The sequence below is a fragment of the Cherax quadricarinatus genome, chromosome 33 (genome assembly GCF_038502225.1).
Source record: "Cherax quadricarinatus isolate ZL_2023a chromosome 33, ASM3850222v1, whole genome shotgun sequence".
Taxonomy (NCBI): Eukaryota; Metazoa; Arthropoda; class Malacostraca; order Decapoda; family Parastacidae; genus Cherax; species Cherax quadricarinatus.
Window position 1 is genome coordinate 436,941 of NC_091324.1, and position 10,613 is coordinate 447,553.

The following is a 10,613-nucleotide window of genomic DNA, read 5'->3' on the forward strand; positions in this document are numbered from 1 at the left end:
TCATCTCTGTAATATAGTCGGAAATAGCATCGAGTGTTTCAGCCGACAAGGATGATGCCGACACCATGACTTCAGAGACAAGTGAAGTAGAGCAAGTAGAGATCGGGGAGACTATGGAGGGACCCAAAAAAATCTGCGAGGGGAGGAGAGTCTGAACCTGGAGAGATGTGTTGGCAGGGACAGAAGAGTCCTGCAGTGGAACAGGAGAAGAAGGAGGTTGAAAGGGGACTGGGGGAGAAGAGGGGACCACATGAGAGGGAGACGAACTTCCACCTTCACGTGAGAGTTAGAAAGGGGTGAGAACTAGGCATCGAGGCTGGAAAGGAGAACTGTAGGGGAATTGTAAGTACTGGAGGAATGTGAAGAGACTTGGGCTTAGGAGACAGGTTCAACTTTGTAGGTGATAGGCGCGAAGAAGGTGCAGGCTAGCGAGGCCTTGCAGACTGAAAAACTAGCAGGCGAGACGAAGAAGTAGAAGTAGGAAGAGGTACGGAGGTGGGAGTTTCAGAGGGTAAAACCGCAAAAGAATTAGAGACGGGGGTGACCCGGGAAGACATGGCACCAGAGGAGCTGGAAGGCCGGGGGCAAGGGGGATTAGGGACCCTCAAGGATGGAGGTCTCTGAGCTACTCGAGAATAAGGAACACGAGGAAGATTCTCCTGAAGGCAGAGCCGAGAGACAGCCATGGCATAAGTAACGCCTTCGCTCTCCTTAAGACAACGGATTTCTCGCTCATTAAGATAGACCTGACATCGGTGAGAAAAAGAAGGATGAGTTTCATTGTAATTAAGACAAGTGGGGGGAAGACTGCAAGATGTGTCGGCATGATCCACGGCACCACAGACTGGGCACTCTGCAGCAGATCTGCAGTGGAACAGGAGAAGAAGGAGGCTGAAAGGGGACTGGGGGAGAAGAGGGGACCACATGAGAGGGAGACGAACCTCCACCTTCACGTGAGAGTTAGAAACGGGGTGAGAACTAGGCATCGAGGCTGAAAAGGAGAACTGTAGGGGAATTGTAAGTACTGGAGGAATGTGAAGAGACTTGGGCTTAGGAGACAGGTTCAACTTTGTAGGTGATAGGCGCGAAGAAGGTGCAGGCTAGCGAGGCCTTGCAGACTGAAAAACTAGCAGGCGAGACGAAGAAGTAGAAGTAGGAAGAGGTACGGAGGTGGGAGTTTCAGAGGGTAAAACCGCAAAAGAATTAGAGACGGGGGTGACCCGGGAAGACATGGCACCAGAGGAGCTGGAAGGCCGGGGGCAAGGGGGATTAGGGACCCTCAAGGATGGAGGTCTCTGAGCTACTCGAGAATAAGGAACACGAGGAAGATTCTCCTGAAGGCAGAGCCGAGAGACAGCCATGGCATAAGTAACGCCTTCGCTCTCCTTAAGACAACGGATTTCTCGCTCATTAAGATAGACCTGACATCGGCGAGAAAAAGAAGGATGAGTTTCATTGTAATTAAGACAAGTGGGGAGAAGACTGCAAGATGTGTCGGCATGATCCACGGCACCACAGACTGGGCACTCTGCAGCAGATCTGCAGTATTTAATGGGGTGTCCAAAGCGCCAGCAATTTCGACACTGTTGGGGTGTAGGGACCTCCGTTTATATTGCAGGCCATCGCCTGCTATATAAACGGAAGACGGGAGTTCACGGCAGTCTATGGTTAGTGGGCGATGTTACTGGGAAAGTGCCTTTGCCCACGAGTGGGCAGGACATATGTATCCACTTTGAGAATCGTAAGGTCTTGAAGGGCTAATTGCAAGACAAAAAAAATCACTCTGTATAATGGTACACGGTAAAGCCACTATACTACTGCAAGAATTGAGATTAGCATGCTTGTGAACTGTGATAGGAATGTTATCAATGGAAGTAAGATGGGAAGGATCATGAGCTTGTTCTGCATTCTCGAGTGTAACGATGTGCGCACCACTTTGAAGGGCGTGAAGGGATATATTTTGGCCAACGTGTTGTACAAGAGCTTAACCGATATTATGGTCTGAAAGATAATCAGTTGGAGATGTCGGTTGTAGGGAAATGAATTTGGTCCATTGTGTACTTCTAAACATGGTGCGTAAAGGAAGTGGGTGTCGTGTAGGTCGTTTCTTGGTGGAATGAGCAGACATTGAAGAACCGTCGTCAGCAAATGGACTGGAACATTTAGGAGTAGGACCGCGGGCGGCCCGACCTGAAGCAAGTGGGTGATCCGAAAACCGTCGCACTGTACTCAGGGAAGCCGGACGCATAGTTAAGGGCGTGCAAGAGGCAAAAGCACTAGAAGAAATGGGTGGAGCCTCAGCACCCAGAGCAAGTGACGAAGCGTCACCGGCAGAAGGCACAAGGGTATGGAAAAAGTTTGGAGAATAATCCAGTAACGAAGACGGGTCAGAACAGGATGCGGTAACAAAAAGGGGCCTGGGAGGACGAGGGGGATCATGGAACAAAAAGTCTATGATGGTGGTACTTATTTCTTATTATTATTTTAAAGAAAAAGAAGAAAGAAGGAAAGGAAAATAAGAGAGGGACAGCAGAGGGACAGTCACTAGAAGGCATGAAAGGGCCGTAAGTTTCCCCTCTCATCTGATAGGATCAAGAGATCGCTAGCAGTGCAGATGCAACGTGGAACCAGTGGCTGGAGCGCCAGTAAACCAGCGCTCCAGCCACATCTACCGAGCCACCTTGGCAGACAAAAGGGAGGACAGTCGGAAACCCGCCACAAAGTATACCTCCGTCGGCTGCCACCTCCCAGAACCGACAGGCAGCCTCTGGAGATACACCTGTCACCTGCAGGACACCCTGCCTTACCTCCCGGAAATCCGGGAAGGGAGCAGGGCTCCTCCAAATAATTCAGATTCCACGGAGGAAAGGGAAAAGGGGGATGGGGAGGATGGGATAGGGAAGGGTGATTGGGGGGTAATAAGGTTTGATCTGAGGAAGAAGACCAAAAGGTCTAATTCCTCAGACCATGAGCCTCTTCACCACGCCAAGGAGCCCCCCTTGAAGAGGAACTTCCAGAGTTAAACAGAGGTTTCTCTTCAGCAGAGCCGGAGTTACCATCACTTAGGAGTTTGTGAGCTAACATGGGTATGGGATAAGCTAGGAGAGGCTCTTCCATCTCGTAAGTGCCATGGATGGAAGAAGAGAAATGGAGGCATTTCCTTGGCCTGTGTCTGAGCGCTGTTAACATATGAGAACATATTGGAAGGGATAGAAATTTGGGGAAAAGGTGTAAATGGAGTAAAAGAGGGGATTTATGGACAGGAGTCGATTTGGTATTTATGTTGATTGTGATGTCTGAAAAGGGACATCGAGAATGTGGTGATTGTATCTGCATCTGCTAGAAAAATGACAGGATGGATAATGAGAACCTTCAAAACTAGGGATGCCAAGCCCATGATGACACTCTTCAGGTCGCTTGTTCTATCTAGGCTGGAATATTGCTGCACACTAACAGCACCTTTCAAGGCAGGTGAAATTGCTGACCTAGAAAATGTACAGAGAACCTTCACGGCGCGCATAACGGAGATAAAACACCTCAATTACTGGGAGCGCTTGAGGTTCCTGAACCTGTATTCCCTGGAACGCAGGCGGGAGAGATACATGATTATATACACCTGGAAAATCCTAGAGGGACTAGTACCGAACTTGCACACGAAAATCACTCCCTACGAAAGCAAAAGACTCGGCACACGATGCAACATCCCCCAATGAAAAGCAGGGGTGCCACTAGCACGTTAAGAGACAATACAATAAGTGTCAGGGGCCCGAGACTGTTCAACTGCCTCCCAGCATACATAAGGGAGATTACTAACAGACCCCTGGCAGTCTTCAAGCAGGCACTGGACAAACACCTAAAGTCGGTACCTGACCAGGCGGGCTGTGGCTCGTACGTTGGATTGCGTGCAGCCAGCAGTAACAGCCTGGTTGATCAGGCTCTGATACATCAGGAGGTCTGGTCACAGACCGGGCCGCGGGGGCGTTGACCCCCGGAACTCTCTCCAGGTAAACTCCAGGTATGTCACGGTGAGATGAAGATGTATATTAAGGAGGTCTGGATTATCCTTATTTGTAAATGTTAATGGTTATAATCATAACCATGGCTTTTAAAGATGTGGGCCAGTAAGCCAGCGGAAGTCATCGGTCAGACAACCAAAAGCTCCAGCTTCAGGAAACACTTGTCCTATTTCCTGGCAAATATCATATCAACCCTCTTTGTGCAATCATGAGAGATGGTTATTCTTAAATAAATGTTACTTTACTCCAGCTGGAAAGAAATCTCTAAAACTCCCATAGATATAGAACCCATAATGGGCTACTAGACGATATTCTAATAGTACGAAGGAAGTGTTAAAACTCTGGGCGACATCTTTCTTTCTTTCAACACACCAGCCGTATCCCACCGAGGCGGGGTGGCCCAAAAGGAAAAACAAAAGTTTGTCCTTTTACATTTAGTAATATATACAGGAGAAGGGGTTACTAGCCCCTTGCTCCTGGCATTTTAGTTGCCTCTTACAACACGCATGGCTTACGGAGGAAGAATTCTGTTCCACTTCCCCATGGAGGTCTGGGCGACATATTTCATTAAATCCTCTATGAGATCCATCTTGTGTGTTAAACTCAGCAGGGACAAATAGGAAGTTTTTTACCCCGTCAATGTATCATATAAACAAGGAACTACACACTTCACGTGTATCTAATTCTCAAAAACGAATCTACTGAGACGTGTTGCTGAGGCTATTAAAAGAAAGTCTAAAGTTATATACTTAAAAAATAACTAACAAGGTGAATGAAGAGTGAGGATTATACACAAATAACCCGCACATAGGTGAAGAAAAAATTATGACGACTTTTTCGGTCCGACTTGGACCATTAACTAGTCACACTGTGAGGAAATAAGAGAAATAACTTCGCATATTTAGCAATAGTAGAAACAAAAATAATGGTGACAGCAGGAATTGAAAGCACCTGACTGTAGTAATGTTATGAGTAACGTTTAAAGTACAACACACTCAGGAGGTATAAATACTGTAGCACAAATATTGTACAACAACACAATAATGAAACACAACCAGACAATAATACATCTGCCACAAACATAACCTAGAGCGTAACACTATAGCAGTTAGTAGTGAACAAATATTACTAATATTCTTAGGAAACTTTTATTTGGAAGAAATAAACTTGGAAAACAAGAAAGTACGCGAGTTAGTTGAAAATTTACATAACAAAACTGTTGGACACAATATCAGAGAATGTCCCTGTGCAGTATAATAATAATAATAATAATAATAATAATAATAATAATAATAATAATAATAATAATAATAATAATAATAATAATAATGGTAGGTTTGCTGGTGTCTTTTGTCTGTCTCATAAACATGCAAGATTTCAGGTACGTCTTGCTACTTCTACTTACACTTAGGTCACACTACACATACATGTTCAAGCATATATATACACACCCCTCTGGGTATACTTCTATTTTTTTTTTTAGTTCTTGTTCTTTTTTATTTCCTCTTATCTCCATGGGGAAGTGGAAAAGAATTCTTCCTCCGTAAGCCATACGTGTTGTAAGAGGCGACTAAAATGCCGGGAGCAAGGGGCTAGTAACCCCTTCTCCTGTATATATTACTAAATTGGTGGGATACGGCCGGTGTGTTGAAAGAAAGAATAATAATAATAATAATAATAATAATAATAATAATAATAATAATAATAATAATAATAATAATAATAATAATAATAATAATAATAATAATTTCATTGATAATAAGAAAAAGTTTTGGATTGAGATTAATAAGTTGAGAGCCTAGGGAAGGAATGGATTTGTTAGTTACAAATAAGAAAGGAGAGTTATTAAATGGAGGATTAGAGGTATCGGGAAGATGGAGGGAATATTTTGAGGACTTGTTAAATGTTGATGAAGATAGGGAAGCTGTGATTTTATGTATAGGGCAAGGAGGAATAACATCTTACAGAAGTGAAGAAGAACCAGTTGTGAGTGTGGGGAAAGTGCATGAGGCAGTGAGTAGAATGAAAGGGGGTAAGGCAGCTGGGATTGATGGGATAAAGATGTTAAAAGCTGGTGGGGATATAGTTTTGGAGTGGTTAGTGTTTTTATTTAATAAATGAATGGAAGAGGGTAAGGTACCTAGGGATTGGCAGAAAGCATGCATAGTTTCTTTGTATAAAGGCAAAAGGGACAACAGAGGGTGTAAAAATTACAGGGGAATAAGTCTGTTGAGTATACCCGGTAAATTGTATGGTAGAGTTATTATTGATAGAATTATGAGTAAGATGGAGAGTAGGATAGCAGATGAACAAGGAGGCTTTAGAAAAGATAGGGGGTGTGTAGACCAAGTGTTTGCAGTGAAACACATAGATAAGGGTAAAGTGGTTCTTGTGGCATTTATGGATTTGGAAAAGGCATATGATAGGGTGCATAGGGGGGCAATGTGGCAGATGTTGCAAATGTATGGAATAGGAGGTAGGTTATTGAAAGCTGTGAAAGGTTTTTACTAGGATAGTGGGGCTCAGGTTAGAGTATGGAGGAGAGAGGGAGACTATTTCCCAAAAAAAGTAGGCCTTAGACAAGGATGTGTGATGTTACCATGGTTGTTCAATATATTTATAGATGGAGTTGTAAGAGAACTGAGTGCTCGGGTGTTGGCAAGAGGTATGGGGTTAAAAGATAAAGAATCGAACTCAGAGTCGCAGTTGCTCTTTGCTGATGACACTGTGCTTTTGGGAGATTCCGAAGAGAAGTTGCAGAGGTTGGTGGATGAGTTTGGTAAGGTATGTAAAAGAAGGAAGTTAAAAGTGAATATAGGAAAAAATAAGGTGATGAGGATAACAAAAATCTTAGGTAACGGAAGATTAGAGGAAAAGAGTATGAAGAAGGTGAATATATTCAGATATTTGGGAGTGGACGTGTCAGCGGATGGGTCTATGAAGGATGAGGTGAATTGTAGAACTGACGAGGTTAAAAGGGTGAGTGGTGCACTTAGGAGTCTGTGGAGACAAAGAACTTTGTCCGTGGAAGCAAAGAGGAGAATGTATGAGAGTATAATTGTACCAACACTCTTGTATGGGTGTGAAGCATGGGTGACGAATGTTGCAACGAGGAGAAGGCTGGAGGGAGTGGAGGTCAACGTGTGGTGTGAATATAATTCAGAGAATTTGTAGTTTGGAGATTAGGGAAAGGTGTGGGAATACCAAAACTATTATCCAGAGGGCTGAAGAGGGGTTGTTGAGGTTGTTGGGGCATGTAGAGCGAATGGAACAAAACAGAATGACTTCGAGAGTGTATAAATCTGTAGTGGAGGGAAGGTGGTTTAGGGATCAGCCAAGAAAGGGTTGGAGGGAGGGGGTAAAGGAGGTTTTGTGTGCGAGGGGCGTGGACTTCCAGCAAGCATGCGTGAGCGTATTTGATAGGAGTGAATGGAGACAAATGGTTTTTAATACTTGACGTGCTGCTGGAATGTGAGCAAAGTAACATTTATGAAGGGATTCAGGGAAACCAGCAGGTCTTGGTGGGAATCGGCCGATGTGTTAATAAAATAATAATAATAATAATAATAATAATAATAATAATAATAATAATAATAATAATAATAATCTTTATTTGTACATGATACAACTTATACAGACGAAGATGACATCAGAGACATAATATAGAGGACCATTAAGGATGAGAGGAGGATATGATAGAAAAAGATACGATATATTCAGCCAGAGAGAAGACTGAGTGATTCCCAGGAGCAGCAACCATTGTACCATAATATTAAATTACATAGTCGAGGCAAAAGTAAAAGAATGCAATAGACGGGAAGGGAGCAATAAATTAAAAAAAAAAAAAAAAGAAAGATACAAGTGTAATGATTATTCTCAAAAACAAAATGAACCAATGAACTTAATTATAAAAAAAAAAGGTAAATGGATTTTTTGACCCCCCAAAAAACAGAGAATAAAATAAAAGATTCCTTCTACTTTAAAGGGAGATGGAACAGTACACAGATAACTAATGTTTTAGAGAGAAATGTATGGTATCGCAAACATTTAAAAACGAGCACGGAATAAATATATAACAAGAACACTAAATAAACTTTGAAATTATTATGTTAAAATCAAAAGAGATAGAAAAATATGCGAAAATAACAGCTATCAATAAAAATATTTTTATTCAAAATTATTACACATTCACACATTGAGAAAGGAAAAAGTTATTTATTCTGTGATCAGTCTTAAAGAAGTGTGTGAAAGATTAATTAGAGATTTCATGAAATACTCACAAACAATTGACAAAACCAAACGTTGCCACAATAAAATGTAGCATTACTAGCACATGTGTCCTCATCAGTCCAATGTGGCTTCATCAGTCCAATACAAAGAGGAAGGCGTAAGGAGAGGAGGAGTATGAGGTAATCAGTCCCTCAACCTGGAGTCGATGTGTTCGGTCCATCAATCTTGTAGAATGTACAGCATAGGGCCTAGAGTAAAGGCACGAGGCCAGAGCCTTAAATACTAAAGTTACAAAAAGAGGTGCAACAGCTAGAGAAGTCACAGGGAATTAGGGTCTACCAGTGGAAGTAAGTCATGCTAAACAGATGTTGGTACAAGAGCTTGAGAAGACATCCCCAAGTTGTCATAGTCTTGCTGTGCCAGACAAGCATCGTGTTATAAGTGGTATACACAGCACGTAGAATTCTCATGCATATGTATCTAGGAATGGAAATATAAACACATAAGCAGTACAGTGTGCGTTTCGCCCACACAGTGGGCTTTATCAAGTCACAAACAGATCTACCTGACTTGATAAAGCCCACTGTGTGGGCGAAACGCCCATTGTACTGTTTATGTATTTATATTTCCATTGTGTCGATATTTTATACCATTTATTTCACATGTGTCTTATTCATCAACGTATCCGTATTGCATGACTTAATAAAACTCTTCCCAGATCGATAGGTCGCCTATAATACAAGTTTCTTCAGCATCGAGGGCCCTTTCCACTAAACAGCAGACTACCTAAAAATCTGACAAAAATGAAAATAAAGTCAGAGTATTACTAACATTAAATATCATCTAATTATGAAGAAAATAATAAGCACTCGATTAGTAAACCACCTGGAAAACAGACATTTTTAATTAAAACAAGCAGGGGCTGTGAGAAGGAACATCCTTCTTAATTATATGATAATTAATTATATGATAATAACCAGACAAGGAGACTAAGGATACGTAAACTGAATAATTCTAAATTGTCTAAGGGTATTTGATATGGTTCTTAACAAGAAAGAAATAAGCAATCAAGAAAGCCAGAAGGGAGTAACTGGAAGGATACTCCTCAAACTGATTAGATAATACCTAACAAACCGGTGACTGGGAGGCTTCTCCAACTGATAAGAGAATATTTAATCATCTGGTGGAGGAGAGTCACATAAGAGCGATATAATAGAGAGAAGTAAAAAGTGGAGCACCACAGTGTTCACTTCTTAAACACATTGTTAATTTTATATGGAAATGACTTATTAGGTGAAATAGACACTATATGTCACTGGTAAATATCATAAAGAGACTAAGTACAGAACATGACTGCAAGAGGCTAGAGGAAGACTTGAGAAAGTACAAGAAAATTTGAACGAGGTACAGAAATTGTTGAAGGGGAAGCTGTTCGAGTTCACTCCCAAGAAATAAAAGATGATTAACATAAGATCAGGAGGCTGGAGATTAAAGTTTGACTACCTTAAATGAGATCTCATAGAATCAGAATCAGATAAGGACATTGGAGGTGGATGTCACACAAACTCACTTCCTGATGAACAAGTTAACAGAGTATCATTAAGAGTATATGCAATGGTGACAATGTACGAAACCTTCAGGATAACACGGAGGAGGATTTCTGAACACTATTCACCGAATGTATAAGACTAATGATGAATACACAAATAACCTGCACTTAGTAGACTGAAACTTGTGGCGACGTTCCAGTCACGATTAGGCCATTAACAATTCATACAGAGAAGCTAAAAGGGAAAGGAGCCAGAATAGATTACTAGGAGCAGGGGAAGGGAGTAGTAGAACGGGAGGAGGTAGTAGTAGTGCAGCAGGAGAGATGAAAATAAGACGGTTGATGTATAAAAATTGGCAGAGTGTAGTATTAAGAAAGAAATAGTACTAGTAGTAGTCTATAAAAACAAGAGAACGGAAGAGCACTGCAGAACTACTTGCCCACTGGGAAAGGACAAAATCCCCTACTTACTGCTACTACTACTACTGCCTTATTTCCACTTTTACTACTGCTACTACCACCACTACTACTACCACCACCACTACTACTATCACCACCACTACTACAGATTTAAATTAGATAAGTTTAGATTTAGAAAGGACACTGGAAAGTATTGGTTTGGAAATAGGGTAGTTGATGAGTGGAACAGTCTACCTAGTTGGGTTATTGAGGCTGGGACTTTGGGTAGTTTCAAATTTAAGTTGGATAAGTACATGAGTGGGAGGGGTTGGATTTGAGTGGGACTTGCACATCAGAGCTTATTTCTTGGGTAGCATTGAAAATTGGATTGGTCAAATGTTTTGTTAGTGGGATGAATT

General features: G+C 41.8%; 1 protein-coding gene across 1 annotated transcript in view; it reads left to right on the forward strand.

Annotated features, from left to right (window-relative positions):
- The window catches only part of LOC128693896 (dual oxidase maturation factor 1), a 63,558-nt gene that overhangs the window by 9,089 nt on the left and 43,856 nt on the right, over nucleotides 1-10,613 (forward strand). The window lies entirely within an intron of this gene.